The following is a 20,958-nucleotide window of genomic DNA, read 5'->3' as shown; positions in this document are numbered from 1 at the left end:
TGACAGTGCAGCACTCCCTCAGTACTGACCCTCTGACAGTGCGGCACTCCCTCAGTACTGACCCTCTGACAGTGCGGCATTCTCTCAGTACTGACCCTCTGACAGTGCGGCACTCCCTCAGTACTGACCATCTGACAGTGCAGCACTCCCTCAGTACTGATCGTCTGACAGTGCGGCACTCCCTCAGTACTGACCCTCTGACAGTGCGGCACTCCCTCAGTACTGACCATCTGACAGTGCAGTGCTCCCTCAATACTGACCCTCTGACAGTGCGGCACTCCCTCAGTACTGACCCTGTGACAGTGCGGCACTCCTTCAGTACTGACCCTCTGACAGTGCGGCAGTACTGACCCCCTGACAGTGCGGCACTCCCTCAGTACTGACCCTCTGACAGTGCAGCACTCACTCAGTACTGACCCTCTGACAGTGCGGCACTCCCTCAGTACTGACCCTCTGACAGTGCGGCACTCCCTCAGTACTGACCCTCTGACAGTGCAGCAGTACTGACCCCCTGACAGTGCGGCACTCCCTCAGTACTGACCCTCTGACAGTGCGGCACTCCCTCAGTACTGACCCTCTGACAGTGCGGCACTCCCTCAGTACTGACCCTCTGACAGTGCGGCACTCCCTCAGTACTGACCCTCTGACAGTGCAGCAGTACTGACCCCCTGACAGTGCGGCACTCCCTCAGTACTGACCCTCTGACAGTGTGGCACTCCCTCAGTACTGACCCTCTGACAGTGCAGCACTCCCTCAGTCCTGACCCTCTGACAGTGCAGCACTCACTCAGTACTGACCCTCTGACAGTGCGGCACTCCCTCAGTACTGACCCTGTGACAGTGCGGCACTCCTTCAGTACTGACCCTCTGACAGTGCGGCAGTACTGACCCCCTGACAGTGCGGCACTCCCTCAGTACTGACCCTCTGACAGTGCAGCACTCCCTCAGTCCTGACCCTCTGACAGTGCAGCACTCACTCAGTACTGACCCTCTGACAGTGCGGCACTCCCTCAGTACTGACCCTGTGACAGTGCGGCACTCCTTCAGTACTGACCCTCTGACAGTGCGGCAGTACTGACCCCCTGACAGTGCGGCACTCCCTCAGTACTGACCCTCTGACAGTGCAGCACTCACTCAGTACTGACCCTCTGACAGTGCGGCACTCCCTCAGTACTGACCCTCTGACAGTGCGGCACTCCCTCAGTACTGACCCTCTGACAGTGCAGCAGTACTGACCCCCTGACAGTGCGGCACTCCCTCAGTACTGACCCTCTGACAGTGCGGCACTCCCTCAGTACTGACCCTCTGACAGTGCGGCACTCCCTCAGTACTGACCCTCTGACAGTGCGGCACTCCCTCAGTACTGACCCTCTGACAGTGCAGCAGTACTGACCCCCTGACAGTGCGGCACTCCCTCAGTACTGACCCTCTGACAGTGTGGCACTCCCTCAGTACTGACCCTCTGACAGTGCAGCACTCCCTCAGTCCTGACCCTCTGACAGTGCAGCACTCACTCAGTACTGACCCTCTGACAGTGCGGCACTCCCTCAGTACTGACCCTGTGACAGTGCGGCACTCCTTCAGTACTGACCCTCTGACAGTGCGGCAGTACTGACCCCCTGACAGTGCGGCACTCCCTCAGTACTGACCCTCTGACAGTGCAGCACTCCCTCAGTCCTGACCCTCTGACAGTGCAGCACTCACTCAGTACTGACCCTCTGACAGTGCGGCACTCCCTCAGTACTGACCCTGTGACAGTGCGGCACTCCTTCAGTACTGACCCTCTGACAGTGCGGCAGTACTGACCCCCTGACAGTGCGGCACTCCCTCAGTACTGACCCTCTGACAGTGCAGCACTCACTCAGTACTGACCCTCTGACAGTGCGGCACTCCCTCAGTACTGACCCTCTGACAGTGCGGCACTCCCTCAGTACTGACCCTCTGACAGTGCAGCAGTACTGACCCCCTGACAGTGCGGCACTCCCTCAGTACTGACCCTCTGACAGTGTGGCACTCCCTCAGTACTGACCCTCTGACAGTGCAGCACTCCCTCAGTCCTGACCCTCTGACAGTGCAGCACTCACTCAGTACTGACCCTCTTACAGTGCGGCACTCCCTCAGTACTGACCCTGTGACAGTGCGGCACTCCTTCAGTACTGACCCTCTGACAGTGCGGCATTCCCTCAGTACTGACCGTCTGACAGTGTGGCACTCCCTCAGTACTGACCATCTGACAGTGCAGCACTCCCTCAGTACTGACCCTCTGACAGTGCAGCACTCCCTCTGTACTGACACTCTGACAGTGCAGCACTCCCTCAGTACTGACCCTCTGACAGTGCAGCACTCCCTCAGTACTGACCCTCTGACAGGTACAGCACTCCCTCAGTACTGACCGTCTGACAGTGCGGCACTCCCTCAGTACTGACACTCTGACAGTGCAGCACTCCCTCAGTACTGACCCTCTGACAGTGCAGCACTCCCTCAGTACTGACCCTCTGACAGTGCGGCACTCCCTCAGTACTGACCCTCTGACAGTGCGGCATTCTCTCAGTACTGACCCTCTGACAGTGCGGCACTCCCTCAGTACTGACCATCTGACAGTGCAGCACTCCCTCAGTACTGATCGTCTGACAGTGCGGCACTCCCTCAGTACTGACCCTCTGACAGTGCGGCACTCCCTCAGTACTGACCATCTGACAGTGCAGTGCTCCCTCAATACTGACCCTCTGACAGTGCAGCACTCCCTCAGTACTGACCCTGTGGCAGTGCAGCACTCCCTCAGTACTGACCCTGTGACAGTGCAGCACTCCCTCAGTACTGACCCTGTGACAGTGCAGCACTCCCTCAGTACTGACCCTCTGACAGTGCGGCACTCCCTCAGTACTGACCATCTGACAGTGCAGCACTCCCTCAGTACTGACCCTCTGACAGTGTGGCACTCCCTCAGTACTGACCCTGTGACAGTGCAGCACTCCCTCAGTACTGACCCTCTGACAGTGCGGCTCTCCCTCAGTACTGCCCCTCTGACAGTGCGGCACTCCCTCAGTTCTGACCCTCTGACAGTGCAGCACTCCCTCAGTACTGCCCCTCTGACAGTGCGGCACTCCCTCAGTTCTGACCCTCTGACAGTGCGGCACTCCCTCAGAACTGACCCTCTGACAGTGCGGCACTCCCTCAGTCCCGACCCTCTGACAGTGCTGCACTCCCTCAGTACTGACCCTCTGACAGTGCTGCACTCCCTCAGTACTGACCCTCTGACAGTGCGGCACTCCCTCAGTACTGACCCTCTGACAGTGCGGCACTCCCTCAGTACTGACCCTCTGACAGTGCGGCAATCCCTCAGTACTGACCCTCTGACAGTGCGGCACTCCCTCAGTACTGACCCTCTGACAGTGCAGCACTCCCTCAGTACTGACCCTCTGACAGTGCGGCATTCCCTCAGTACTGACCCTCTGACAGTGCGGCACTCCCTCAGTCCCGACCCTCAGACAGTGCTGCACTCCCTCAGTACTGACCCTCTGACAGTGCTGCACTCCCTCAGTACTGACCCTCTGACAGTGCGACACTCCCTCAGTACTGACCCTCTGACAGTGCGGCACTCCCTCAGTACTGACCCTCTGACAGTGCGGCAATCCCTCAGTACTGACCCTCTGACAGTGCGGCACTCCCTCAGTACTGACCCTCTGACAGTGCAGCACTCCCTCAGTACTGACCCTCTGACAGTGCTGCATTCCCTCAGTACTGACCCTCTGACAGTGCGGCACTCCCTCAGTACTGAACCTCTGACAGTGCGGCACTCCCTCAGTACTGACCCTCTGACAGTGCGGCACTCCCTCAGTACTGACCCTCTGACAGTGTGGCACTCCCTCAGTACTGACCCTCTGACAGTGCAGCACTCCCTCAGTACTGACCCTCTGACAGTGCGGCACTCCCTCAGTACTGACCCTCTGACAGTGCAGCACTCCCTCAGTACTGACCCTCTGACAGTGCAGCACTCCCTCAGTACTGACCCTCTGACAGTGCAGCACTCCCTCAGTACTGACCCTCTGACAGTGCGGCACTCCCTCAGTACTGACCCTCTGACAGTGCGGCACTCCCTCAGTACTGACCCTCTGACAGTGCGGCACTCCCTCAGTACTGACCCTCTGACAGTGCGGCACTCCCTCAGTACTGCGTTGTGCGTGTCAATCTCGGCTTTTTGCTCACATTTCTGGAGTGCACCTGAACCCAGAATGTTGGGTTTGGAGTTGACGAGCTGTCAGCTGACCTGTGACGGATGCTGCAGCTGTGATTGTGTTTTATAAATGTGTGCTTGCCCGATCCTCGCAGTGGCAATTTCCCATTTGTCGTTCACTCTCTCACAAGTCTCATTTCCGACAGATGGTGTCACTGTTGTTCCACCGATGCTGTGGTATTTGTTTCGGGAAACCAAAAAGTTCTGATTTGCAAACTTTTGTGTCTGATTGTGGTTTGTCTGATCTGCTAACGCACGGGGTGAGACTGAAGCTCGCAGGTTTCTGATGGTCTGGACCTGTCTGCCGAGCCTGATCTCTCATTCATCACTAGGGCAGCACGGTAGCATGGTGGTTAGCACAATTGCTTCACAGCTCCAGGGTCCCAGGTTCGATTCCGGTTTGGGTCACTGTCTGTGCGGAGTCTGCACATCCTCCCCGTGTCTGCGTGGGTTTCCTCCGGGTGCTCCGGTTTCCTCCCACAGTCCAAAGATGTGCGGGTTAGGTGGATTGGCCATGATAAATTGCCCTTAGTGTCCGAAATTGCCCTTAGTGTTGGGTGGGGTTACTGGGTTACGGGGATAGGGTGCTCTTTCCAAGAGCCGGTGCAGACTCGATGGGCCGAATGGCCTCCTTCTGCACTGTAAATTCTATGATCTATGATCACTAAACCCTCTGAACGTCACACAGGCAGAGTCCAGCGCGAATGCCAAGAAATACATCGATTGGGGTTGGGGGATGTTGGGGGATGTGGGGGGGTGGGGTGAGGGGGGGGGGTGAGTGTTAAAATCTTTTCAACAGAAAAATATTGAAAAACAGTAAAAATGTCAATGTCTGGATGTTCTCCTTTACCAGGCTGTTTATGTTCGTTCTTGCTGCCCCCAAGCCCAATTTATCTCCTCGTGTATTTTGTGTTTCCGTCCTTTCGTCCGCACCCTGCATCGTCCCCACCCTGCATCGTCCCCACCCTGCATCGTCCGCGCCCTGCATCGTCCCCACCCTGCATCGTCCCCACCCTGCATCGTCCGCACCCTGCATCGTCCCCACCCTGCATCGTCCTCGCCCTGCATCGTCCGCACCCTGCATCCTTCCTTCCCCTGTGTACATCTCACTCTCTCTTCCTGACTTTGTCTGATTCCCCTCTTCTGTCTCGTTCTGTCTCTCCTCCTTTCCATCCTTCAGTGTCTGCACCTTCTCGATATAATTCAGCACTCTGTCGCTTCATATTTCTACCTGGCTCCCCCTGTGAGAAATTGTCTGATCGTTTTTGTGGGGTCACAATTCCTGATTATGCTGCTCCTTGTGATGCAGGCACCTAGGAGAGGGGGTTGCTGCCTGCCCACCGCCTGGTTGTGGCCTGCTGGCCAGTGTTAGATGCTGGGTGGCTGCAGAGGACACAGCTGCTGCCCTGAAAGCACCTTTCAAGGGAAGGTAGGTTCTCTTTTTCTAAACATTAAGGCTAGTCCTTTTTTTTTAACATTCCTTGTCCCTTTTCTACTATTTTGTTTTATAAATTTAAGAGTACCCAATTCACTTTTTCCAATTAAGGGGCAATTTAGCGTGGCCAATCCACCTAGCCTGCACATCTTTGGGTTGTGGGGGCGAAACCCACGCAAACACGGGGAGAATGTGCAAACTCCACACGGACAGTGACTCAGAGCCGGGATCGAACCTGGGACCTCGGCGCCGTGAGGCAGCAGTGCTAACCACTGCTCCACCGTGCTGCCCTAATCTGCCTTATCTTTATAAATAAACCACTAGCCTCACGCTCATTGCTCAATTCACGAACTGTTCCCCTATCGAGCGTGATTCGTAACTAACATTGATAGATTCAGCTCACCCTCACACACTTGGCACTGGTATAAATGTCCCACCCACATCTCACAGCTTGTGTGCACTGTTAGCTATTCAACAATGGCAGGCCCATCACCCAGACACGTTGCATCACACTCAATGGCACACATCGCTCTCTCCGGCAGGACGGGCCCACAGGACTGGAGGCAGCAGCGGCCAGCTCGGAGGGGGCAGGTACTTCACTTGATGGGGGAGATGGCGCTGGAAGTGGTTGGCAGAGTACATGACAATGGTGCCAGCAACGTGATCAGAAATTAGAAGCTGCTGGTGAACTCGTGCCAACTGCACCTTTCCACCTCCCACCTCCCCCGACCCACTTGATACACAAGCTGCAAATGCTGTAAACCGGCAGGGCTCTCTTTAGCCCTTCCTCCAGCACATCCCTTCCCTTTGTGCCTTCCTTGCTTCAGAAACCCCAGAGTTAGCAGCAACCGAGGCAGTGCAGGAGCAGCGGGCAGGCTGAGAGAAGGAGCCGCCTACTGCCGGAGAGAGAAGAGTGGCCCTCAATCTCACGCTCGCCGTCACCAGCTCACATTCTGACACTGCGTCTCCTCGAGGAGTGGCATCGGCGGGTGGCGAGGCAATGGTTACGCGTAGCTACAGCCAGGGCGAAGAAAGGATGGTGCAGCTGGCAGCCAGCCCCATGGGATGCCAGCTCCAGTGAGGGCCTCAAGCCCGATGGATATACGTGCAAGAGTGATCCGCAGGCCAACCAGAGAGGTGGTCATCACTGTTTGGACAAGATTGGCTCCAACTCGGAAGAGGGCATTACGCAGAGCCTGGCTCATCCTTGCCAGTGCGGAGTGGTGGCATGATACCACACAGCGAGCCCCAACATGAAGCAATGAGCGGTGACTGATGTCCCATTCCAGCACAGGCTGACTTCTGCAGAGGGAGTTCAGCCTGAGCTTGCACCCAGGCTGCAGTAACCAGGTTGAGCGGAGACTCACAGCAGCCCTGCAATCTGCCCTCCAGCCCAGCACGAGGATTACTGAGACACTGCCCCCAGTGGAGCACGGAGCTGTCGCCATTCCTCAGAATGACAGCAGGTCCACCTCCCTCTGCCACTCTTCCCCGTTGTCCTCGCTGTGTCTCTCAGCCAGCCCAGCTGCAGTACGAATCTGGCCTTCAGATCGAGGATGTCCTAACCGTTCATCCACTGCCTCCTCCACTGCAGGTTGGCAGCCTCGTTGCCGATATTCGGGGTAACGCTGGAGGAGCATTAAACAAGTCAAAGCGATCCCGAGAGACAGCTTCTTTAGTTGTCTTTCGATTTGGGTGGCACGGTGGTTAGCACTGCTGCCTGACCGCGCCAGGGACCCAGGTTTGATTCCGGCTTGGGTCACTGACTGTGCGGAGTCTGCACGTCCTCCCCGTGTGTGCGTGGGTTCCCTCCGGGTGCTCCGGTTTCCTCCCACAGTCCAAAGATGTGCAGGTTAGGTGGATTGGTCACGCTAAATTGCCTGTAGGGTGAGGGGATTGGGCCTCGGTTAGGGTGCTCCTTTGGAGGATCGCTGCAGACTCGATGGGCCGAATGGCCTCCTTCTGCACTGTCGGGATTGTACAACTCTATATTTCCGTATATTGAATGGTTTGATTGATCTAATTGGTTTGAAATGGTTGTTTGGAGCTTCATTCAGCGGTGTGGACGCTGTTCAGTGACAGCGGGCTGGTAAACTGTGATGATGGGCAGCTTGGCAGGAAAGGGGACGTATTAGTATCCTCAGCCCCTTCTTCCTCATCATCCTCTTCCTCCTCCTCCAGAGCACTATACCAAATCCCGTGCGACATCGGCTGGGCCCCCCTGATGATCATAGAATCCCGATAGTGCAGAAGGAGACCATTCAGCCCATCGAGTCTGCATAGACCCTTGTAAAGAGCACCCTAACTAGGCCCCTCCCCCTCACCCTATCCCCATAACCCAGTAACCCACCTAATCTTTTGGACACTAAGGGACAATTTAGCATGGCCAACCCACCTGACCTGCACATCTTTGGACTTGGATGATGAGACTACGCAAGACACAGCAGATCACGATGAACTGGGACACGTGGTCCAGTGGGCTCGGTTTCCCCGGAGAAGCCTGGGCAGTGAAACCTTTCTTCTGGGTCCCAGTGATGACGTTCTGTGAGGCAACATTCTACACAGACTGGCCACGTGTGACTGGTGTTATGGACCAGGGCTGAGAAACTCCAAAGTGTATCATGGAGCTCACCTGACCTACAGCCTTTATGTTGAACTTGGCTGGGCTGAGCATAAGAGCTTTCCCTTCAGAGTTGATTCATCAGACTTCCTCGGTGCTTTTATCAAAACAAAGTTTAATATAAGAATGTAGTTAACATATATAAAACACTTATCCAGAATTTGTTCTCAATTACAAACATGAAAAAACACAACAGCTGCAGTAATCTATGTATATAACTCTTAATGAATCCCCCCATAGCTGTTCCAATTCAATACAAAATCCAATAAACCAAAACCCCTTTCAAGGGCGTGGCCCAGCACACTGTAATCTCACTTGAGAGGGACTGGTCCTTTCCCTGAGATTCTAATCCAGTTCCAACCAGCAGATTCAAAACTGCTTCCGGAAAGCAACTCTATCTTTCAAGTTACCGAGGCAGTTTGCCACACCCACTATGCGTTCAGTTCCCTGGAACGGCTTTAAAATGAAACAGAGAAAACAGGGAAAGACTTTTTTCTTCTGCAGTCTAAACCCACAAACCGAAACTGAAACCCAAACACTAAACCCCCTCTCACCTGACAGCCACAGCCCAGCTCCGCCCACAAAATGACATCAGTGAAGCCGTGCTACAAGCTGTGTGATAAGACGAAACCTTTCTGAAAGGGACACTAACATGACACTGGACGGTGCAGCAGTCATAAGACAGAATTATTTATTCTTTCGCGGGATGTGGGCTACACTGGCTGAGCCAGCATTTATTGCCCGTTCCTAATTGCCCTTGAGAAAGAAGGTGGTGTAAGTACACCCACAGAGCTGTTAGGGAGGGAGTTCCAGGGTTTTGACCCAGCGACAGTGAAGGAACGGCTATATATTTCCCAGTCAGGATGGTGAGTGGTTCAGAGGGGAACCTCCAGGTGGTGGGGTTTCCATGTGTCTGCTGCCTTTGTCTTCTCGGTGGTAGAGGTCACGGGATTGGAAGGTGGTGCTGAATGAGCTTTGGTGAGGTGCTGCAATGTATCTTGTAGATGGTACACACGGCTGCCACTGTGTCGGTGGTAGAGGGAGTGAACGTTTAAGGTAGTAGACGGGCTGCCAATCAAGCGGGGCTGCTTTGTCCTGGATGGTGTTGAGCTTCTTGGCTGTTGTTGGAGCTGCGCTCACCCAGCCAAGCGGAGAGTATTCCATTCCATTCCTTTTTGTTTTAAATTTAGAGTGCCCAATTATTTTTTTCCAATTAAGGGGCAATCCACCCACCCTGCGCGTCTTTGGGTTGTGGGGGCGAAACCCACGCAAACATGGGGAGAATGTGCAAACTCCACACGGACAGTGACCCAGAGCCGGGATCGAACCTGGGACCTCAGCGCTGTGATCCGTTGATCTGTCCATCATTATGTGTGTATGTATGTGTTGTGACGTTCACCTGAATATCATAACAACGGTGACACAGTGCTGTAAATATTGCACACACACACATTTAGCTACACTCAGTACACATCTCTATTTATAACCACGTAGGCACATAATCCTGTAAAAAAGGGGGGATGTCATGATATTCATGTGAACATCACAACACATACATACACACACAATGATGGACAGATCAACGGACCAATCAACACACACAACACGACAGCCAATCACGGACAAGAGCATACACAGTAAAAAGCAGGGAACACGACACTTCCTGGGCACTCGAGCAGGAGAGATCTCAGGGCACAGACCTCATTGCCAGCCACTCAGAGGTTCACCACGTGCTGAATACCAGAGTTTACTATGTTTATAGTTCAATGAAATAAAACTGCGTGGTACCATTCGCAACCATGTTGGTTCGTCTGTGTGTCAGATTACCCAACGCTTCACCCGTGCTGTCCTCATTCCATCACACTCCTGACTTGTGCCTTGTGATGGTGGACAGGCTTTGGGGAGTCAGGAGGTGAGTTACTCGCCGCAGGATTCCCAGCCTCTGACCTGCTCCTGTAGCCACAGTATTAATGTGGCTGGGTCCAGTTAAATTTCTGGTCAATGGTAACCCCCAGGATGTTGATAGTGGGGGATTCAGCGATGGTAATGTCCTTGAATATCAAGGGGAGAAGATTCACTAAATTGCTCCTTGAGATGAGGGGGTTGTCTTATGATGAGAAGCTGAGTAAATTGAGTCGAGATTCTCTGGAGGTTAGAAGAATGGAATGAAATCTCGTTGAAACATTTTTTATAATTTAGAGTATCCAATTCTTTTTTTTCCAATTAAGGGGCAATTTAGCGCGGCCAATCCACCCACTCTGCACATCTTTGGGTTGTGGGGGTGTGGCCCACGCAGACACGGGGAGAATGTGCAAACTCCACACGGACAGTGACCCGGGGCCAGGGTCACACCCGGGTCCTTGGCACCGGGTGACAGCAGTGCTAACCACTGCGCCACCGTGCTGCCAAGCCTCATTGAAATATACAATATTCTGAGGGAGTTTGACAGGGTGGACGCTGAGAGATTGTTTCCGCTGGTCGGGGAATCTGAAACACTGCGGGGGGGGGGGGGGGGGTTCAGTCTCAGGATAAGGGGGTTTACCATTGAGGGCTGAGATGAGGAGAAATTTCTTCATTCAAAAGGGTCGTGAATCTTTGGAAATCTCAACCCCAGAGGGTTGTGGATAGAGTCATTGGGCGGAATTCTCTGTGAATGGGGCTGTGTCCCGCGAGAAAATGGGCGCGAATCACTCTGGACTTTCTTGGAGAAAGTCCAGAGTGATTCTCCATTTTGAAGGGGGCTTACAGGCCCCCAGAGTGCTCCGCGCAGCCCTGGCTGCTGATACAAGGCCCTGCACTGCCGGACGCCGATCCGCGCATGCGCATGGCGGGCGGCAGCGGCCCCACACAACATGGCGGATCCACACAGCAAGCCGGCCCCGACAATATAGGCCCACCCCCCCAGGACGCGCGCTCCCGCCGATCGGTGGTCCCCGATCGGAACCCTGGGTGTCCTGGAGGCCCCTCCCCGCCGACGGATTCCCCCGCCCCCTCACCAGGGCATCCGCACACTGGGTCCGGAGCCGACACTCCGACCTCCCGCCGGGTGGGACCATGAGGGACCCACGTCGGCGGGAACTCAGCCAGTCGCCGGCTGTGAATAGGCACGGGGGCCTTTTCAATGGAACCCGATCGGTGCCACGTCGACCGCGCACGCGCGACTTGCGGCTATTCTCTGTTCTGCGGAGAATCGCGGGAAGGCGTCGGACCCGATCGCGGGTCTGACGCCCCATTCTCCCCAGCGCCCAGCCCGATTTCGGTGCGGCGGAGAATCCCACCCATAGAATCTACAGTGCAGAAGGAGGCCAATCAGCCCATCGAGTCTGCACAGGCCCTTGGAAAGAGCACCCGACCCAAGCCCACACCTCCACCCTATAAGCCACCTAACCTTTAGGACACTAAGGGGCAATTTATCATGGCCAATCCACCTAACCCGCACATCTTTGGACAGTGGGAAGAAACCGGAGCACCCGGAGGAAACCCACGCACACACGGGGAGGACGTGCAGACTCCACACAGCCAGTGACCCGAGACCCGGGATCCTGGAGCTGTAAGGCAAGAGTGCTAACCACTGTGCCACCATGCCGCCCCTTTGCTCCATCATTGAATATATTTAAGCCATACGTGGTTTGATGTAACGGCTCAAATACTGAAGGCGATCTGGAATTGCAGCGGATAAAAACACAATAACTACTGCCAGGATAATGTTCATTCTTCAACGCAAGTGCCCTGAGCTGACCAACTGTGAATGGTAACCTAAAAATCCAGTGGGGGCAGGAATGCAATGGGCATGGTGCCCTTGCCGTGCCACCTGGTTTTTACCCCTCCCTCATAGTCCAGCCTGCCCCACCGGGTGCAGGGAGTGGCGTGAAATTCCAACAAAAAAATCTTCATTCTTCCCAAGAGTCGTCCAGATCGTCCCGCACCCCCACCACCTCCTCATTGCTCTACATTTTGTCTCATCCAATATCTGTTCAATCTTCTCTCGGGATCCCGCCACAGTTGAATCTTCCTTCATCACAACTTCCTAACCACTGGCTGCTTTAGAAAGGTTGCCATTGTTCCCTTGGCATTCCCCTTACATGTGTGCTGCCTGCTTTCTGTTGCCACTGTCACTGGGAACAGTTCCCCTCTCCCTGCTCTGTCCAACCCCGCTCGATTCTGAACAAGATCCAGGGTCCTCTCAACCTTCTCTCAGCGGGACAACTCCAGCTTCTCCAACCTATCGATGTAATCCTTCATTCTGCTCAATTTCCTCCACGCCCTCCCCAAAGGCTTCCTGGTAACCGGAATGGAACACAATACCCCAGCTGAGGATGAGCCCCAGGGGTGGGGTTTTCCTGCACCGCCCGGAAAATCAATGCACTTTTGGCTGGCCCATTGCCCACCCCAGGACCATGTCAAATGCCGGGACCACAGTCCCCCGCTGCCTGGTTAACTTGTCCCACTAACAAAGATTAGCTCACAAACACCCCCCAGGGGTGGCATTTTCTGGGCCCGCCGTGGCACAGGCGCGACCCAATAATGCGGCAAACTGTCCGAGGGTCCGTTGACCTTGGCGGGAGCGGAAGACCCCTTTGGCAGAAACAGAATATCCCTTCGGCGAGAACGGAAGACCATTCGGCGGGAACGGAATATCCCTTCGGCGGGACCGGAAGACCCCTTCGGCGGGAATGGAATATCCCTTCAGCGGGAACGGAATATCCCTTTGGCAGGAACGGAATATCCCTTCGGCGGGAACGGAATATCCCTTTGGCAGGAATGGAATATTCCTTTGGCGGGAACGGAATATCCCTTCGGCGGGAACGGAATATCCCTTCGGCGGGAACGGAAGACCCCTTTGGCAGGAACGGAATATCCCTTTGGCAGGAATGGAAGACCCTTTTTGGCAGGAACGGAATATCCCTTCGGCGGGAACGGAAGACCCCGCCGGCGTGAGGGACCGTAAAGCTCCCCCCCCCCCCGGTCCCTCTGTTCCTTCATCTCCATTGAGCTTGTATTCTCTCCCCTCTTTCTCCTCGCCCTCTTCTGCCTTCCTCCTCCGCCCCGTGTCCGGTGCATCCTGCCAGCCTGCCGGTCAACTCTCAAAGCTCCAAGTTTCGTGCCATCTGTAAATTTTGTGTGATGGAATGTCCCGGAATAAACTGAGGCAGAGTTGTCAATCCTACAGGTGGAGCCAGGCTTGACAATCAGCAGTGGGCCTTGGTAACCACGGCAACTACGAGTGCTACTTATTAAGCAGCTCAAGAACTTCAAAGTACAGGTGTAGTGCAGGTATTATGTGAGAGAACAGTGGTCTCCTGGCTCATTGAAAGCCCTGCAGTGTGATAAAACACCACAAAGCAGATCCTGTTGGTAATTATAACTTACGTTGCACACATAAACTTGATGATTTCTGCTCTGCCTCTCTCTCTCTTTACCCACCTATTTATATCCCCATCTCCATCCTCTTCCATCGCATCCATTCTCTTCTCCAAAGCACCTCTAAATATTAATGGTCAGGAGTACTTGCATTAAGACCTGTAGTGAACTGGGGGGGCGACCAGAACAAGATGGGGGGGGGGGGGGGGGGGGGGAGAGATCCTAAAAATGAAAGCGAGGCGGTTCAGGGCTGACTCCAGGAAGCATCTCTTCACACGGAGAGGAGTGGAAATCAAAAGCTGTGAAAGCCAATTAAAAATGCCAAAAGCGAGATTAATCGGGCATGAGCTCAGTGAAGGAGCTGGGTGGCCTTCTCCACTTTTGATCCGCTAGAGTTTTACAGCCCGCAAGGCGGCCATTCATCCCAGCCTGTGTGAAAGATCTTTGGTCCCACAGCCCCGTTCTTCAACCATTTCTCCTTTGCAAATTTAAAAATAACATTTTATTCAGGTATTTTCAGAAATACAAACCATAGTCGAAGTAAAATCGTACAACATTATAGATAACCAACACACACTCCTCCAGCCCCCCCGCTCCCCATTTTAATCCCCTTACTCCTCCCTCCCCTTTGCTGACTCCTCAATCCTCCTTTAAGAAATCAATCAACAGCTTCCACCTCCGAGCGAACCCGTCAACCGACCCCCTCGACCTTCTCCAGCCTCAGGGATTCCGCCAGGTCACTCAAGCCCACCCCCGCTGTCGGCAGCTCCGGAGTCCCTCCACCCGAGCAAGATCCGTCTCCGGGCTATCAGGGAGGCGAAGGCCAAAACATCGACCTCTCTCGCCCCCTGGACTCCCGGGTCTTCCGACACCCTGAATATCGCCACCTCTGGGCTCGGGGCCACCTTCACCCCCAGCACCTCGGTCATTGCGTCCGCAAACCCCTCCCAGAACCCCTTTAGCTTCGGATATGCCCAGAATATGTGGACCTGATTCACACACCTGTCCTCTACCTCCCACCCCCCCAAAAAAAGCCTACCGTCATATGTGCGCTATGAATTACTTTAAACTGAATTAGTCTGCGCCTCACACACGACGAGGACGCATTCACCCTCCACGGAGCCTCAGCCCATATCCCGGCCTCCACCTCCCCATCCAGCTCCTCCTCCCTCTTGCGCTTTATATCCCCCACCCCGGCCCCCTCCCAATCCATCAGCTCCTGGTAGACCTCAGACACCTTTCGCTCCCCTACCTCCTCCCTCGACAGTACCTTATCCTGCAACCCCAAGAGTGGTAGCCCGGGAAAAGACGGCACCTCTTTCCTCACGAAATTCCGGACCTGCAGGTACCTGGAACCGCTCCCCCTGGCAACTCGCACTCTTCCTCCAGGTCCTCCAACTTTGCGAAACTGCCCCATATAAACAGGTCTCCAAATCGCTCGATCCCTGCCTGACGCCAACCCTGAAACCTGGCATCCAGACCCCCCTGGCACGAACCTGTGGTTGTCACAAATCGGTGCCCACACCAAGGAACCCAGTCTCAAAGGCGGCATCCATTGTTCCCGCACCCTCAAGGCCGACACCACCATTGGGTTCACGGAGTGCCTGGCCAGTGAGAAGGACAGAGGCACTGGCAACAACGCCCTTAAGCTCGTTCGCCTACAAGAAGCCGCCTCCACCCGCCCCATGCTGATCCCTCCCCTCTACCCATTTCCTGACTATAGCAATGTTCGTTGGCCATTAGTAATCCATTATAAGCGGCCAGCACCCCCCCTCTGTCATAATATACACCAGTATATCATGGTGCAGACACACACACTGATGGACACACAGCGGGACCAATCAACACACACAACACCGCAGCCAATCACCAGTTAGAGCACACTCACTATAAAGACAGGGGGCATCAGAGTTCCCGCTCATTCGGGATGTAGCCTCCTACAAGGACAGAGCTTACAGCTTACAGCACAGATCCTCACCATGTGCTGAGTGCATAGACTGGTTAGGACAGGCATAGGTCTTTAGTTTAATCTAACATCGTGTTAACCCACAGTGAAAGTATGTTCAACAGTTTCTAACTTAACAAAATAGTGTTGCACTATTTTAAGTGTTGGTGGCCTGTATGTGTTCCACGGATCCAGAGCACCCAACACACCCCCTCCTCGCCCACATTCCAGAAAAGCCCTCCTGACACGGGGTCTTCTCGCCCACACAAACCCAGAGATCAGCGCATTGACCTTTTTAAAGGACACCTTCCGGACAAAGATTGGGAGGTTCTGAAACATGAACAGAAACCTCGGCAGCATCGTCATCTTTACCGTCTGCACCCGCCCCGCCAGCGACAATGGCGGCACATCCACCTTCATCTGCTCCACCAACCGGGTCAAATTCAACCTGTGCAACTGCGCCCAACCCCTCGCCACCTGGATGCCCAGGTATCTAAAGCTCGCCCCACCACCCTGAACGGCAGCTCCCCTAACCTCCTCTCCTGCCCTCTGGTCTCAGTCGGGAACACCTCGCTCTTTCCCATGTTCAACTTGTACCCGGAGATCCGGCCAAAATCCCCATAATGCCCACAATGGCACCCAGTGGGTCCGAAATGTATAACAGCAGGCCGTCCGTGTACAGCGAGAGCCTGTGCTTGGTGCCCCCTCCCCCCTGCACAATCCCTCAACACCTTTAGCGCCATTGGCAGCGGCTCTATTGCCAAGGCAAAGAGCAACGGGTAACGCGGGCACCCCTGCCTCGTCCCCCGGTGCAGCCCAAAATATCCCAAATTCATTTAGTTTGTCCACACACGTGCGACCAGTGCCTTGTACAGCAGCCGGACCCAGTCCACAAACCCCGGCCCGAACCCAAACCCGCCCAACACCTGGTCACTCACAGCCAGACCCAGTCCACAAACCCCGGCCCGAACCCAAACCCGCCCAACACCTGGTCACTCACAGCCAGACCCAGTCCACAAACCCCGGCCCGAACCCAAACCCGCCCAACACCTCCCACAGATATTCCCACTCCACCTGGCCGAACGCCTTCTCCGCGTCCATCGCCACGACCACCCCTACCTCCTGTCCCTCCGGAGGCATCATTATAACATGGAGCAGCCTCCTCGGATTCGCCGCCCAGCTGCCTCCCTTTCGCAAACCCCGCTTGGTCCTCGCCTACCCCCCCCCCGAGGCACAGTCTTCAATTCGCGAGGCCAACACCTTCGGCAGCAACTTGGCGTCGACGTTTCCTCCTTTGCAAATTAATTGTCCAAGAGTCATCCACTGTCCCTCTTGAAAGTTCCTGTTGAATCTGCTTCCACCGCCCTTTCAGGCAGCACCTCCCAGATCGCAACAGGTCGCGGTGTTGAAGAAAATTCTCTCCATCTCCGCCTCAGCCTCCGATTCTCTTCAATCTGAAGGGGCACCCTCCCTGTCACTGGGAACAATCTCTGCCTATTTGTTCTAACGAAACCCCTCGTAATGTTGAATTCCTCGATTAAATCTCAGCCTAGCTTTCTCTGATATCATTCAGCCTCTCTGTTCTCCCAATCCCCTCGTTCACCCCATCGTAAATTCTGCGATGAGTTCCACTTATTAGGATTTCCATTTCTCTGAGAATTGACGTTGCCAATTTTTTCAGATCCTCCCGTGAAGGTGCTAACTCCTTGCTGGTGTCCTGCCCTCTGAACTCGGCCTGCCCCTGCTCCCCCCCCCCCCCCCCCCCCCCCCGCGCCGGAGTGGTTTCTGCTCCGCCGGCTGGCGGGAAAGGCCTTTGGCGCCACGCCAGCCGGCGCCGAAAGGTCTTCGGTGGGCGACGCATGCATGGGAGCAACAGCGGCCGCTCATGGCATCCCCGCGCATGCGCACTGGAGGGGGTCTCTTCCGCCTCCGCCGTAGTGAAGACCATGGCGAAGGCGGAAGGAAAAGAGTCCCCCCCACGGCACAGGCCCGCCCGCGGATCGGTGGGCCCCGATTGCGGGCCAGGCCACCGTGGGGGCACCCCTCTGGGCCAGATCGCCCCACCCCCCACCCCCCCCCCCTTCCCCAGGACCCTGGAGCCTGCCCGCGCCGCCTTGTCCCACCGTTCCAAAGGAGGTTTAATGCACGCAGGCTGGCGAGGGTTGACAACGGCAGGACTTCGGCCCATCGCGGACCGGAGAATCGCCGGGGGTGGGCCCGCCGACCGGCGCGATTCCCGCCCCCGCCGAATCTCTGGCGGCGGAGAATTCGGGACACGGCGGGGGCGGAACTCACGCCGGCTCCCGGCGATTCTCTGACCCGGTGGGGGGTCGGAGAATCGCGCCCGAGAGTAGTGGAATAATCGAGGCTTTATTGAGCAAAGATGTTGTGCCTCCTGTAGCTGGAAGCAGAATGGCTGCATTCTGATTAAACTAAAGACCTATGCCTGTCCTAACCAGTCTATGCACTCAGCACATGGTGAGGATCTGTGCTGTAAGCTGTAAGCTCTGTCCTTCTAGGAGGCTACATCCTGAATGAGCGGGAACTCTGTTGCCCCCTGTCTGTATAGTGCGTGTGCTCTAACTGGTGATTGATCCTCCTGGGGAGGGGGGGTCTGGCCCTGGGGGGTGCCCCCACGGTGGCCTGGCCCGTGATCGGGGCCCACCGATCTGCGGGCGGGCCTGTGCCGTGGGGGGGACTCTTTTTCTTCTGCCTTCGCCATGGTCTCCACTATGGCGGAGGCGGAAGAGACCCCCTCCACTGCGCATGCGCGGGGATGCCGTGAGTGTCCGCTGACGCCCCCGCGCATGCGTCGCCCGGCGAAGTCCTTTCGGCGCCGGCTGGCGTGGTGCCCAAGGCCTTTCCCGCCAGCCGGCGGGGCGGAAACCACTCCGCCGCGGGCCTAGCCCCTCAAGGTGAGGGTTTGGCCCCTAATGGTGCGGAGAATTCCGCACCTTTGGGGCGGCCCGACGCCGGAGTGGTTCCCACCACTCCATCCCGCCGGGACCCCCCGCCCCGCCGGGTAGGGGAGAATCCCGGCCAAAGTGTCCCCCATTCCCACAGCCATTGCAGGTCGCGATCTGCGCCGGGCAGCGCTGCCTGGGGTGTTTGTTTTGCCCCCAAAAATAGCACTTGGGCCCCCCAGGGTTAGCTGGCTGCCGCACGGCGCAGGCTTGCGGTGAGCTGGTGTCGGCAGCTGGTGGGGCCCACGATGCCCACGAGGGTGCCGCACGGTCCGGAGTGTAGGACTGCACATAACGGGAGGCCACTTCTAACGAATTAGCGAGCTGCCTAGTTCCCGCAAGATCAAGCGTACCCCCTTCCAGTAGCCACTGGCGAATGTACACAGACTTCATGCCCGTAACGTAAGCGTCTCGAATTAAAAGTTCGGTGTGCTGGACTCTGAAACTGCCTGGCAGTCACAGTTCCTACCTAGGATGTGCAGGGCACGCCAGAAATCGTCCAGAGACTCCCCGGGGAGTTGCTGTCTCATGACCAGGAGGTGCCTGGCGTATACTTGATTGACTGGTCGAACGTAATGTCCCTTCAGGAGCTCCATCGCTTCGGAGTAGGTGGGCGCATCCCGGATGAGGGGAAAAATGTCAGGGCTCACCCGTGAATAGAGGACTTGGAGCTTCTGCGAGTCCGAGGGGTCCTCAGTGGATGTTCGGAGGTAGCTTTCGAAGCAGGCTAGCCAGTGGTCAAAGGCGGACGTAGCATTGGCTGAGGGCTCAACTGCAGGCGATCAGGCTTGATGCGGAGATCCATCGTTGAAAAAAATCTTTGCTCAATAAATTGATGCACTATCAATTACCACAAAGACGAGAGTAGTGGAACAATCGAGGCTTTATTGAGCAAAGATGTTGTGCCTCCTGTAGCTGGACCCAGAATGGCTGCAGCACGGCGAGCACACACATTTATACTCCGCCTACTGGGCGGAGCCAGCAGGCAGGGTTTTACCCATGTACCTCTAGTATACGGGCAGTGCCGTAATATATGTAATATACTACTAGTGGTGACTACCACAGGCCTCAACACAAATTCTTTCTCCGTCACCTCCTTCATCGCCCAAACCATGTACTGACCATTCCTCCAGATTCAGACTCTCCCTCCTCCCTTTGCCCTATCATTGTTTTCTGATCACCAGACCCGTCTCCTTCCCCCTCTCCAACATTTTCCCATCTTCTCCCAACCCCCATTGTCAGTATAAACCACCACCTTCTGACCCAGTTCCCATCGGGACTTCTGACTTGATGTCCATTTTCTGTGTGTCTGAGTGAGTGTGTCTCTGACTCTCTATGTGTCTCTGTGTCTGTGTCACTCTGTGTGTCTCTGTGTCTGTGTCTCTCTGTGTGTCGCTGTGTCTGTCTCTCTGTGTGTCTCTGTCTCTCTGTGTCTCTGTCTCTCTGTGTCTCCCTGTGTCTGTCTCTGTGTGTGTCTCTGTCTCTCTGTGTCTGTCTCTCTGTGTGTCTCTGTCTCTCTGTGTGTCTCTGTCTCTGTCTCTCTGTGTGTCTCTGTCTCTCTGTGTGTCTCTGTCTCTGTCTCTCTGTGTGTTTGAGCCAGTGTGTCTCTGTCTCTCTGTGTGTCTCTGTGTCTGTCTCTCTGTGTGTCTCTGTCTCTGTGTGTGTTTGAGCCAGTGTGTCTCTGTCTCTCTGTGTGTCTCTGTGTCTGTCTCTCTGTGTGTCTCTGTCTCTGTGTGTGTCTCTGCCTCTGTCCCTCTGTGTGTCGCTGTTTCTGTCTCTCTGTGTGTCTGAGTCAGTGTGTCTCTGTGTCAGTCTTTCTGTGTGTCTCTGTGTCTGTCTGTGTGTCTCTGTGTGTGTCTGTGTCTCTCTGTGTGTCTCTGTGTGTCTCTCTGTGTGTGTCTGTCTCTCTGTGTGTCTCTGTGTTTCTCTGTCTCTCTGTGTGTCTCTCTGTGTGTCTCTGTGTCTGTCTCTCTGTGTGTCTGTGTCTCTATGCGTGTGTCTGTGTCTGTCTCCCTGTGTGTGTCTGTGTCTGTCTCCCTGTGTGTGTCTGTGTGTGTCTCTGTGAACCTGGGTCTGTCTCTCTGTGTGTCTCTGTCTCTGTCTCTCTTTGTGTCTGAGTCAGTGTGTCTCTGACTCTCTGTGTGTCGCTGTGTCATCTCTGTGTCGCTATGTCTGTCTCTCTGTGTGTCTGTGTCTGTTTCTCTGTGTCTCTCTGTCTCTCTGTGTGTCTCTGTGTCAGTCTCTCTGTGTGTCTCTGTCTCTGTGTGTGTCTCTGCCTCTGTCCGTCGCTGTATCTGTCTCTCTGTGTGTCTGAGTCAGTGTGTCTCTGTGTCAGTCTTTCTGTGTGTCTCTGTGTCTCTCTGTGTGTCTCTCTGTGTGTCTCTGTGTGTCTCTGTGTGTG

At 55.3% G+C, this 20,958-nt stretch overlaps 1 long non-coding RNA gene across 1 annotated transcript in view; it reads right to left on the bottom strand.

Moving 5' to 3' along the window:
- LOC140399337 (uncharacterized) overlaps positions 1 to 5,941 on the bottom strand; it is a 47,883-nt gene extending 41,942 nt beyond the window's left edge. The window contains exon 1 of the long non-coding RNA XR_011937680.1: positions 5,904 to 5,941. This is a non-coding gene — a long non-coding RNA (uncharacterized lncRNA). The remainder of the gene's footprint in view (positions 1 to 5,903) is intronic.
- Between the last annotated feature and the right edge of the window lie 15,017 nt (positions 5,942 to 20,958).

The sequence above is a fragment of the Scyliorhinus torazame genome, chromosome 22 (assembly GCF_047496885.1).
Source record: "Scyliorhinus torazame isolate Kashiwa2021f chromosome 22, sScyTor2.1, whole genome shotgun sequence".
NCBI classification, from domain to species: domain Eukaryota; kingdom Metazoa; phylum Chordata; class Chondrichthyes; order Carcharhiniformes; family Scyliorhinidae; genus Scyliorhinus; species Scyliorhinus torazame.
Note: the sequence above shows the minus strand (reverse complement) of the source record. Positions and strands in the feature narration are given on the sequence as shown.